The 12874-nt window shown below is 42.0% G+C and overlaps 1 protein-coding gene across 5 annotated transcripts in view; it reads right to left on the minus strand.

Annotated features, from left to right (window-relative positions):
* Window positions 1-12874, minus strand: part of adgrb2 (adhesion G protein-coupled receptor B2) — a 318655-nt gene that overhangs the window by 255299 nt on the left and 50482 nt on the right. The window contains exon 1 of one of the 5 annotated variants that reach the window (XM_074613899.1): window positions 3292-4133. The exons of the other annotated variants lie outside the window; for them this stretch is intronic. The gene's annotated coding sequence lies outside the window, so the exon portion shown is untranslated. Of the gene's footprint in view, window positions 1-3291; window positions 4134-12874 lie in introns of those variants that run through there. 5 annotated transcript variants of the gene reach the window in all.

A 12874-nucleotide genomic window follows, 5' to 3' on the forward strand; every position in this document is an offset into this window, starting at 1 on the left:
TATCATTTACCTCGCCTACCTAGCCGACTATATACAGTATGCCTTATTGTTCCAGTTCTTGGTTGCTAGGTTCTTTGAGACACCAACGTCAAGCTCCCTCCACTCCAGTCAGCCTCGCTAAGAGAGGTCTTTAGTTAGTTCAGTTTGCCAGCACATTCTGGCAGCAGATTTTCTGGTTTTTGCACTGACTTGAGCAAAAGGTTTCTTAAGTCAGAAATAACATGTGGGGTGTATTTTTCTGCACTTGGGTCTAGTAAACAGAATTCTTGAAATCTGGCCAAATAAAACCAAAATTATCTGGCCAGATACCAATAGAGATTAATGATATTTCTTTTTTTTTGTAAAACTGGGTGAAATGGGTTGGGTGTACTTTTTTATGATCTACTGCAATTAAAGCTGGTTTAATGGTTTAAAACTAAGGCTGTCAATCGATTCAAATATTTAATTGTGATTAATCACATGATTGTCCATAGTTAATCTTGATTAATTGCAAATTAATCACACATTTTTTATCTGTTCAAAATCGACCTTGAACGGAGATGTGTCAAGTATCCAATACTCTTATCAACATGGGAGTTGACAACTATGCTTGCTTTATGCAAATATATGTATATGCTTATTATTGGAAATCAAGTAACACAAAACAATGACAAATATTGTCCAAAAAACCCTCACAGGTACTGCATTTAGCACAAAAAAAATACTCAAATCATAACATGGCAAACTGCAGCCCAACAGGCAACAACAACTGTCAGTGTGTCAGTGTGCTGACTTGACTATGACTTGCCCCAAAATGCATTTGATTATCATAAAGTGGGCATGTCTGTAAAGGGGAGACTCGTGGGTACCCATAGAACCCATTTACATTCACATATCTTGAGGTCAGAGGTCTATTTAAAAAAAGAAAAATCATACCAGTCCAGCACTGGGAGCCAATGTTCTCTGAGCCCATTAGACAGTGCCTCACAACATGTCAGAATGAACATAACACAGATCCATAGGCTACTGAACTCAGAGACTTTACTGAACCAATGCCCCCCCGCCACCCTTTTGTCCTCTACACAGTGGGGGTTAAAGAGGAGCCTTCTCTCACATCCAACTCATCAGCCATCATCCGTTGGGGTTGCTCATCTCTTGCTAAAAGGGGACACAGCCCTGCCGGCTCCATTAGTTCCGACAGCAGCCCGGAGAAATAAAACAAACAAGGTTATTCACTGCGTTTATTTTAGAGGCAATGTTATTATTCACTGCTCACATTCAGTATACAGAGAGCTCTCCACATGAAAAGTCAGTAAATGGCCATCATGTAAAGTTTTCTTTTGATTTCTCAAAAAAAAAATCCATTACATGATCACTGGACTTCCTTTCCAGAATATGAGTAACACTGAACAGGCTAAAATCTGACCTGTTAATCCCAAATGGTGCCAAGAACCAAAAGAGACAGCTCGTGAATCAGTGTCCCTGTTAAATAGCCTCCACCAGTTCACCCACGGTGCTGCTGCTGTATAGTACTCGACTCAGTGATGGAATAAGTGGGAATATTGTAGGAAATTGTTCAACATGCCACAGATGGGCTACATGGGGAATAAAATGTAATCGAGGTCAGCTTGCTGCCATGTGTGTTGCACTCCATTACTATTTAAAGGGTGTTTGATGGGGAGTTTGTTTTGAGGTGGAGAAGATAGTCAGCTGACCCTCTTATTTTTTTCTCTCCCAGTGGAAACATCTCAAAGCATCTCCCCCCCCCTCTCTTCACTCCTCAATTATTCCACTCCCTCCTTTTACCAAGAAAATGTTAAAAACATGTAAACCTGAAAACTCCCTTTTTGTTTCTGAAATAATTGAATGATGCAACCCCTGGATGTTATTTACAAAAAAAAAATCTAAAATGTTGGATTTTCTTTCTTTTTTTTTTTTTTTTTTGAGTTCGTATAGAGAGCGCACGAGGCTGCATGCATGCTCAACAGATGGGTAAAAAAACGAGGGACAGCAGACAAGAGGAGGATTGCTCGGAGGAGGCTCCTTTTGCACTCCCGTTGTCACGCGTCCTGGTTTGTCGTTCCCGTTCAGCGTCATCGGAGCCACCTGCTCGCTACCGGGGGTGGGTGGAGTGGGGGAGATTGGGGAGACAAGGCCATCCGTCTGGGGAAACCGTTTCCTCAGACACGATTAAAAAAAAAATACATCATTCGAATACTTCGAATAGTCTGTATGGTAACAAGAAGAAGCGGCACTGCGGCAGCCGGAGATGCGCCCACACACACACACACAGAAAAGCGGACCTCACTCAGTGCGTGATCAGGTAGCTTTTCAAAGGGCTTTCTGTTGCGTGGTGAAGATGCCAGTACGGATGTAAGTCAAGCATCACCCCCACCACCACCCCTTTCAATCCCTTAGTGCACGCTTCATCCTGGCTCTTTAGCATTCAGAAGAGAAGGCACCCTGCTCACCCTGGTGCGCACAGTTGCGCACAGGTCGGGAAGAAGAACCACATTGGCATCAGTCCTCTAAAACTAAAAACCAGGGACACGAGAAGGAGAGACAATCCTCCATGCCAACAATCATTTTCCAGCCACAACAGAAGCACTGTTAAGGATTTGGTGGAGCTCTGATTTTTAGAAATGTTGCTCTATAAACTCAAAATGGCATAGTGGAAAACCCCCATAAAGAGAGGGAGAAGAGAACACCATCATTGTGTGTGTGTGTGTGTGTGTGTGTGTTGGGAGAGGCGAGTCAGGTGGAAATAAAAAGTGTCGTGCAGGCTTATGTGCGCACAATGTGCTGTGTGTGTGTGGGTGTGTGTGTGTGTTTCTTTTGGCACACTGCGCAAAGTTACAGGTTCTGCCAGCGGCTTCAGAGGCAAACCAATACAGCTCCCTGTGTGTCTCTCTACCACTGAGGGGATTCAGCATTCACATCAAGGCTGCTGCTAGTGTCCACCTGTGCTCAACTAATGGGGCTGTAATTCAACTGTTGGGGGTGTTGTATATTTGGGGGATTTTTTCTGTGCGCGGTACTTCGGTTCAGGCTCACAGATCGCAACATCCCCCGCGGATATTCAGTCCTGTGCGAAAAAATGAAGCTCCCAGTTCAATCTGGAGTCTCTATGCGTCATTAAAAACCACCGGACTCATGCACACTGATTTCTATACACACACAAGGATGTCAGGAATCAAATAAATTAATAAATAAATACGCCGGGCAGACTGCAAAAAGCAAATCTGGAGTACATCATGGCGCAAAAAGACACCAAACGGTGGTTGAGTTGGATAATAGATAAGATGCTTTTACCTGATCGCTTGTCAGCAGCAGTTATTTGATGCGACGGCTATTCCCCGATCGGTTCCGTGGGTACAAATTAAGTTTCCCATCCATGGCACGTCTCAGATGGAGATGGGAGACTATCATTCATTCAGCCTCGCTGCTGCTGCGAGGATTCTTCTTCTTCCCACAAATGTTCTCTGCGAGGCATCCCACTTCTGCGCCTTCCGAAACGGACCAATAATAATAATAATAAGAAAAAATAAATAAATGAAAAATAAAAGGAAAGAACGCTTAAGGACGTGAAATCATAAAGTAGCCATAGATCAAAACGGAAAGAACGGAACAGAAGGACGCAAAAGGATGAAAAAGAAAATGGAAAAAGACGAGTCGCTTTTGTAGGTTGTCCAGTTTTTGTTCCAAAAAATAAATCCACGTCATATAATCTCCATGGTGTTTTTTTTGCGCATATAGGCACGCTGTATATTCCAGGACGCGCTCACAAGCAGCAGCGCCGCAGCAGCAGCAGAAGAGGCTGAGTGGGATTTATTCTATTGATGATGATGCCCGGTACTCCAAGTCCAAGGAAGCTCTTCATCTGAAGCAGCAGAGGTTGGAACAACGAAAAATATATCTATATTAAAGCAAATAAAAAATCTTACTCCGTTTGCTGCCCCTTATTATTCTCTCCTCTTCCCTTGTCAGAGGTGCGGGAATGTGTCTGTGTCTCTCGGCTGCTCTGGCATGTGGGGATCGGTAGGTTATCCACAGGCAGCGGCTCTCAGTCGGGCATCTGGCTCCCCTGCAATCGCTGAACAAGCGGAGGAGGAGGACGGAGATGCGCGCCCTCGCTGCCCTCCGCCAGGGGATCCGTCAGGCGCGTTCACAACGAAACCCTTCCTCCCCCCCCCCACACACACACACACACTACCATCGCCCGTAGTGACGTCAGCACGCGCAGTTTTCCTAAATACAGCAAGTGCAACATGCAAAGATGTAAATTTTGCCTACTCTTCACTTATTCCTCTAATTTGGGATTTGTGGGCCCTATTTGTTTGGCATCAGTCTGGAACAACAGGCTACTACTACTGCTGTATGTATCACTTTATAGGAACACCACATTGTTAGTACAATGAAGCAAAATACAAAACTTAAACTGTTAAATAAAACTTTTTTTTTTTCTAACAAATTAGCACCCCCATGTACACATCTTTATAGTTGTGACTGAAAAGAGTCACCCGCATATCAGTGCTAATAGTCTACATTGCTCATAGATGTAAATGGTAAATGGACTTGCATTTATACAACGCTTTTCTAGTCTTTTCGACCACTCAAAGCGCTTTACACTATAAGTCAGCATTCACCCATTCACGCACACACATTCATACACTGATGGCAGAGGCTGCTAAGGTCTAATCTGATCTAATCTAAATACTCATTCACACACCGATATGCCGATATATGGGAGCAATTTTTGGGGTTAAGTGTCTTGCTTAAGGACACATCGACATTTGACCTGGAGCAGCCGGGTATCGAACCACCGACCTTCCAATTGGTGGACGACCTGTTATACCCTCTGAGCAACAGCCGCCCCTGATGTCTGCCATTCTCACACACTGTTCGTAGCTATACACCTACAAAAATCAATGCACTATAATTCATATATAAAATCACGTAATCGAGAGCCAGGACTGGTGACATAAAGAGTGACAAGGTCAAAGTGGTCGAGATGGATGGTGGTGTTGTCAGTGCCCGATCCGTTTTACGCATGTGCGGGCACACCTATACCCAGTATGCCTTGCGGAAAGACCCGCACCCTATTCAGCCACGGCAGCTCGGAAGCGGCAGTTAGCATCATAGCTATAGGCTACCTACAGTTAGCGTTTAGAAACCAGTAGCCAATCAGAGGCTGAGTATGGGGATGAGTCTTCCCGCAAGGCATACTTGGCTAGGTGCGCCTGAATATGCGCAGAACAGATCCTGCAGCTGGGATGGATCGGGGCACTGACAGGTGGGTCAAAAAAACACCGGACTTTCACCCAGTAGATTGCTCGTTTGTGCGAAACCAGGAATAAACGTTGACTTATTTGTCACGTATATTTAAGTAACAACACTTATTTTAAGCCAAATATTAACTTATTTGACACGTTACTTCCGCACTTAAGTTACGCCACTTCCATAGTTATTTTAACCAAAACCACGATCTTTTCCTAAACCTAACCAAGTAGTTTTGTTGGCAAAACACTGCAGGAGCCTGCACAGGTACACTGATTGCTCGTATATCTGGACATTCATGGGAAAACACACGAAAAAAACCTCCCAAAATAACTTTTTGCATCATATGAACTGTTTTATGAGGATACGTTGCCTTGCTCTTTGGGCACTCTGCCAGAAGTATTCTAAAATGTAGGAGAATGTAGGAACAAACATGCAATGATCCCACCTTACTGTTTTCATGACTTCAGATTTCATACTTATATCACAGGCATCCTCTGTACAGTAGATGATGTGATTAGATTTTGAGCGGTATCCTTGCAGCATATATTTGCATATGGATGAGTGAAAGTGGAGGGACATTAGTCAGCTCAAGTGCTTCTCTTGAAGGCTTGGATGTGGAGGAGGAGCTGCAGCGGTGCAGCTCTTCTAGCGTAGACGGATTACCAGCCGTCCATATATTCCATCCATCATATATTTTGCAGGTCTTCTTGCAGTTCTAATCATCCATTTTTTTGGGGCACAATGAAGTCACTCTATACGTTAAGCTTTTACCCTCATCACTATAGCTACACCACAAGAGATGGAAGCTTCTGTATACAATGGAATTTGTGTACAACAACCAGACGCTATACACTGGCAGTAGAACACAGAGGAAGCCAGAAGGAACACCATGTGAAAATGAAGTCCGTGTCTCTGGAGACAAAAGTGGACGGTATTACTTTCACAACCGAGATTTGAAAATTGCTCATGGGCTCAGTGAACACATGCAGCGGCAAATGATACAGAGAAAATAGAAGCTATCACTGGACTGTGTCTGCTAGATTACAGCGTGTCAGGTACTGCAAGTCCATAAATTTGCCTTAAAAAAAGAGGCAACATTTGTTCTATATTACTAGACTTTATGTGACTTATGAGTTTGCTAGATTTCCTTTGTCTCTAAAAATATTTATTTATATGTAAATAGACCCTGGTTTGACTTTCTGGACTTTTTATGTAACAATTCCCTGTTTGGAGATATGCTACTTACTTGCTGCAGGGCTTAGAGAGTTGTATCAGTTCATTGAGTTGATGCATTGCATTACAGACATCCATTTTTAATTGCTGAGTGATGATTTTGTGTGTCTGATTAATAGTGACACTTATACTGTAGTATTAAAACTAAATGGGCCTGTACTATCTGAAATGTCTGTATATAATTCATGTGTTTTGGTGTCTTTACTCTAGTTACGATTAGAAAAGAGAAACTAGGGTTTTTTCTGCATGTGCCGAAAGATCTGCTTGATAATTTTCCCCTATACTCCACAGCTCTTGTAAGCGACTTTCTATGAACATTTTGCAATTCGCCCAAGAGGATTTCTGCAGAGAATCAAATTTGTGGCTTCCCAAATTGGACCAAATGAAAGCACAAAGCAGATCAAAAGGGAGGCTGACTGCGACTGAGATAATCATGCTCATTTATTAGCATTAGAATATGCCATCGCGAGTAATACTGCGCCTACATGTATTGATGAAAAATTCTCCACTCGCCACCTTTAATTCACTTACTGACTGTCAGAAATATCTCTTTAATATTTATCCTTTCCAATAAATAATTGGAAAAAAGGGGATTCTGATAAGGTTAGCTATTCTACAGATAATGCTCAGGCGTCTGTCTCCTCTCCATACTAAATGTTCAGGATAGTACGCAGACATCATTCAAACAGGACATCCTCACATCTTCATACATCAAGCAGTTGGCAAGACAACACCTCGGAATAACAGCATCACTAGAAAGGAAGATTTTTCATTGACAGCCCATTTTGCAACATTCTTGGCAGAGACAGAACAATCACATTGTCAGGACTATAAATGTTTCCCCGTGCTGTTATAATGGGCATGGTTGGCAGATGCTTTAATGGACTGTATAAAGTTAATCCACAGCTAGATAGATGCTGGATGGGGTCTAGTAGGCCTAGAGCACCATGCTACAAATTATTTTTAATTTGATACATTCATTCATATGGGGAACATTTTAAACAAAACGCATATTAAAGGCCTTTGCACACCAGATCTGTATTTTTCATACGGATTTGTCACACATTTAAATATATATACGACCTCATGTTGTGTCTATCACGTTGACACACCGATCCCGAAACTTTCGTCTGTCATTAAAGTTTTCCGAACGATTTTCTGCCTTTTTTGTCACATCCGTCAAAAGGCAAAAGAGGGTTGTTTGACCACTCAGAGCCACCGTCCATGCAAACGTCATCATCCAAAATGGCATACGAAGCTCTTCACAATAAAAAAAAAGAAAAGAAAACAGAGATGAGGAATTTAAAGATAGATTGTCGCAGGTGATTGCAAAACAGCTTGGAATAGAGGATGGTTGCAAAACAAAGGATGTAGGAAAGATTAGACACTAGTGATTGTCCTCTAGGCAGCTAAAGGATAGCTTCTTGGTAATTTCATTCATTCATTAGTCCAGTGTGGGACTATAGCGCTATCCGCTGCATCCACTTAATTAATTCAGTTTCGTCTCATATTGTGAATTGAAGAAGAAATGAATGACAATTCTCATTATCCAGCCTGGTTATTCTGGCTACTACCTTGTGTGACCTTGTTACTCAGAATAAACAGTGAAAGGGAAGCTAAAATAGTGACATAATGAAAGTTGGATGATAGAAAGGAATGCAGAGCACGCCAAGTTTGTTGCAATTTCAGCACCATGGAGAGCTCATCGAAGCTTAGAGATCATGGTTTTAGAGACAGAAAGACACACAGACAGACACACACACACACACACACACACACACACTGCAAAACCCACAAACACAGAGTAGCATTCACACACACACACACACACACATAAAAAGAAGATTTCAGCACCACGGAGAGCTCCATCAGTATCTCAGAGAGACATGGAAGGTGATTTGGAGCCTATTTACACACATTGGGCATAGATAGACAAAAACAGACAGTCTCACACACACACACACGCGCGCACACAAATGCACATGTACATGCACGCACACACACACACTATAGCTGATGTAGCCGGTTTGAGGAGAGCAAAGAGATTGAGAGCTTCTTTGTAAAAGATATTTATGTGATTCCACTTTATTAAACCAAAGGGAATTTCTCCAAACATAAGTTCTGCACTATATTTTTCCTTTCAAAAACAAAGCGTAAAAGAAACAAAGCTTTTTAAAATCTCCAATGGATATCGATACACTTTACTGTACTTCTCCTCACATTTGAGAACAAACGCAGCATCTCTTTTCTCAGAGTTAATTAGCAGATGGCGTTGTCTCCATGCGCAGAAAATATTTCATGACTGAGAAAACGCCAAACCTTGAATATCGTCAAACATTCATCAGCATTCATGAGAAAAAGGGTTTTTGTCTCATGATTGTAAGGAAAAAAAACCTTTTCGCAGAACTCACTGACTGCTGCTGCTGTGTTTCATCTTACAGGCCTTTTCATACATTCAGTCATCTACTACATTACCCTTAGCAGTAATATAACACTTTCACAGCACTGGAGCTGACATGCACCTCTGGTGGCCATGCTTCAGGAAGCAGCTAGGTCAAGCTTTGTATTGTCCATGCAACTGCATAACATGTATGTACCATGTATTTACACATCAGCACATGTTAGTGGAACCTCTTGACCTGATTAGCAGACATCTGCTGTAGCCAGAGGGAGTGTTCCTGTACAGACACTAAAGAAGAACTAGTAGAAGGAGCTAACCAGACGAGGACAGAGTGTGAGAATCATCAGTTTGGTGTATACTGTATGTACTGTATACCTACGTGTTTATACGTCCAAATAAACACAATTTATTCCCACTTTTCCCATTTGTGGCTACAAGTGTAGTGCCCGTTCGGAGCACATTCCTGTCGGCAACAGGGCGATTATCCTAAAAGTGCTGATTGCAGCGTCGAGAACCGCGGTATGGCGGCTTGTAACCGCCAAGTGTGAAGTTGATTGGATGAATGGTTCTCGATATGCAAAGGGCAGTCATACAGACAGACAAGAGATTCCTTCCTTTATAGTAAGATGATGCAGCTACAGTGCTAGATATTGGCCAAATGACACCAAATTTGCCATGGTCACTCAAACATCATATCTACACATGTCCACCGATTGTGGTTGCAATAGCACTAAGCGTTCAAGAGATATGACAATAATATAAGCCCTGCCCACAGCATTTGAGCTATATTTTGAGCGCCAGCTGTAGCAAAACTGTATGGAACATCAAAAACCTAAAATAGTAACTATTTCTGGCTTGGTCCAGAGATGTTCTGCACCAAATTTTGTGACGATTGCTAATTTTTTTTTTAGATTTGTAAAGTTTATTGCCGTAGCGCCACTATCTGTTCAAATTGCACCACATTTGACACTGCACTCCTCCGTGTCCCCAGCAATAAACCCGCCAAGTGTGAAGTCGATTGGATTAGCGGTTCTTGAGATATGTGAAGGACATACAGACAGAGAGACAGACAGACAGATATTCCTTGTTTTATAGTTCCATATTGTTTACCAAAAAGTGTCAACTTAGCCCTTATACTGTTATGATTCAAGAAATTGTGTATTGGCATGACAATAAGTGTTTTCCTTAGCGACATTAAGACTTAACATGAGTTTTATGTGTACAACCTTATTACTGACATTAAATGAAAAAGCCCAAAGGCATGCAGATACCCACGACTCCACTGCTGGGCCCATCATCAAAACAACTGTAATTTTCCTACTCCTCTTTGTAATTTTAAAACGCCTGCCTTGTTGGACAATTGCATTGCCCCTGTTGATTAATTTTGTGGAGGCTAAATGGCTCCTGAACAATGGTGTGTTTGATTTGATTCCCATGAATGAGAGCAAGTAAGGACAGGCCAGACCTTCGGGGTTCAACTCGCATTGTTACTATTTTTTTTTCACTTTCCTTTTCCCCCCCACTTAGCTAGTTTCAGGGAAAAAAAGTGGTCCCAATTTAATCACAGCCACTTTGACAACTTGCTAAACATAACTGATGTGTTTTTCGAACTGGTTTTTCGCTTGAGCTGTTCATTTTCCCTGCAGGACGTCTGCGACTGACTGAATGTCCATACTTATCACTTGCCTTTAGGATTCATTCTCTCCTTTTATGATCCCTGTTTGCAGTAATCGCTTTGAAGTTTGCCAGTGCACCAAATTCGATCAAAAATAACACAGACACCATAATGTTTTCACTCTACCGTTCCTCCATTCAGACTTCCCACAGATACACATCCGTAATCCTCCCTTCTCTTTGTTAATGCATCTCTTCTCCGCCTATATCTCAAATCAAGACAGATGAGTGCTTTGGGGATGTTATGTTGAGCCAAGCACACAAACACCTGAATAAAACATCCCAAGAATGGCAACAGAACTTCCTTTTTTATTGCCTCTATTTTCCTATTTGAGCAGATGCGCGTGCTTGTATGAGCGTAATTAAATGTGCGATTGCACATGTGTGGGTACGTGTGCGGCCGTATACATGAACGGCAACATAAAGTGTGTGCGAGCCTGTTTGTGTGTGTGGTGTCTAATGCTCAGCCTGCTGAATCCTCTGTGGGGTGGGAGCTTGGAAAAAAGCAGTGGTCCATGAAGCTAACTAGAGTTCCTCCCTGATCAAATGTGACAATTATGATAGTGCTCCTTGGTACAAAACCCACCTCTGACTCCCCCATCCATTCCTTCCTCCTCTCTCCTAATGCCACCTCTTCTTTCCATCCTTTAGTTCCCTGCCCTTTTCTCTAAACATGCAACGCTGTATTTTTCTGTTTATGCGCTTTTACCCCTCTCATCTCCCTTTAACTTATTCAGTCCGCATTAATCTTCAATTCAATTTAAAATGCTTTATTCATCCCTTAAAGGCCCAATTTGAGGCAAACATGTTTTCAAACACAAATATGCACAAACGATTAATTCACACAGATAAAAACACAAGAACTGATAAAGTAAGGAACAAGTTTAAGTATATAAGGTTAGTGGCCAATCCATAGCTGGCCACCCGTATCCAACACCTACTCATTATGGCAAAAAGTGCAAAAAGTGAAAGTGTATTTATTCATCTATACACAAGCTAAACTGACCATCTCTTGTACCTGACTGTTCACAAGTGTAATGGCTTCTGGAATAAAAAATAAAACATCCCTCTCTTTCTTTTACATGCAGATGATCTAAAAACATATTCCTGATAGTACTCAAAGGACATGCAGGAAGTCATTGATAATCTTGGATGCCTTTTTGAGGACTTGTTCAGTCAACTCGTTCTCACTCCCAACTCGTCAAATACCGATGCTTGGTCAGTGACCTTCGGCTTCTGAAACCGACGCACTGAGGCACCCTTTAGCGTCTGTATGGCACGCTGGACTTTCAGCTAACTCCACTGTAAACCCATCCGCATCACTATTAGACAGTCAGAGTAACGGACTTAGTATAGGAGGTCGGGGTGGATAGCTGGGTCAAAGAAACAAACTTTCACCCAGGTGACCGCCGTTCATGTCCCGTGTGAAACCAACGTTAAGTTATTTTACCACGTGTACTTAACAAACGGCGTGTACGTAAGTTACTTAACAAGCATACTTATTTTACATAACGAATGTACTTATTTAATAACCCAAACCAAGATGTTTTTCTGAGCCTAACCTAGTACTTTTGTTGCCTTAACCTTACCAAGTAAACTTAAAACTAGGTAAACCTATGGTGGAAGTTTATTTTGAAAATACACTATGCATGTAACGAGCGAAAAATTTAGACGCCGTCCCTGAAACGTCCCAAACTTATGCTAGAGGGGTACCTTGAGCATCAAAGTTTGAAGCCTAGGGCCACTGACCAACTCCCAACTCGTTGGTATTTCATGAGTTTGGAGTGAGAATATGTTGGTTCAGTATCAAGCTGTGCAAGAAGTCTCTATGTTTTGATAATACATTTAGAGCTGAGGTTAATGTTACCATGCAGTTGGTTATTGTCCTGTTCAGAAAGGGATGTAAACTAGCAAATAAATGAGAAAAAGTCTACAGATGACTGTATGAGACTGTTTGAGCTAAATGATATCATGCTCACAATGACAATGCTTACAGCAGCTGGTGCTTAATAGGTATAATGTGTTCAAACATGCTAAAGAGCAAACATCGGGCACTCATGCGTTGGTATGATGTCTACCTTGTTCACCATCTTAGTTTTGTGCGTCAGCATAACATTTGCTGATTAGCACTAAACATGAAGTATAGTTGAGTATAGTGTCATTAGTTTTGCATGTATTATGTAGGTGGAATTTGGACCTATTGAAAGCACTAGAAGAGGTTCAGAGAACTTCCAAGGGATTGCAATTCATCCTGAGGGGGGACATGAATGTGTGTACCAGCCTTCATGGCAATCCATCCAATAGCTG

Source organism: Sebastes fasciatus, chromosome 17 (genome assembly GCF_043250625.1).
Source record: "Sebastes fasciatus isolate fSebFas1 chromosome 17, fSebFas1.pri, whole genome shotgun sequence".
Classification (NCBI taxonomy): Eukaryota; Metazoa; Chordata; class Actinopteri; order Perciformes; family Sebastidae; genus Sebastes; species Sebastes fasciatus.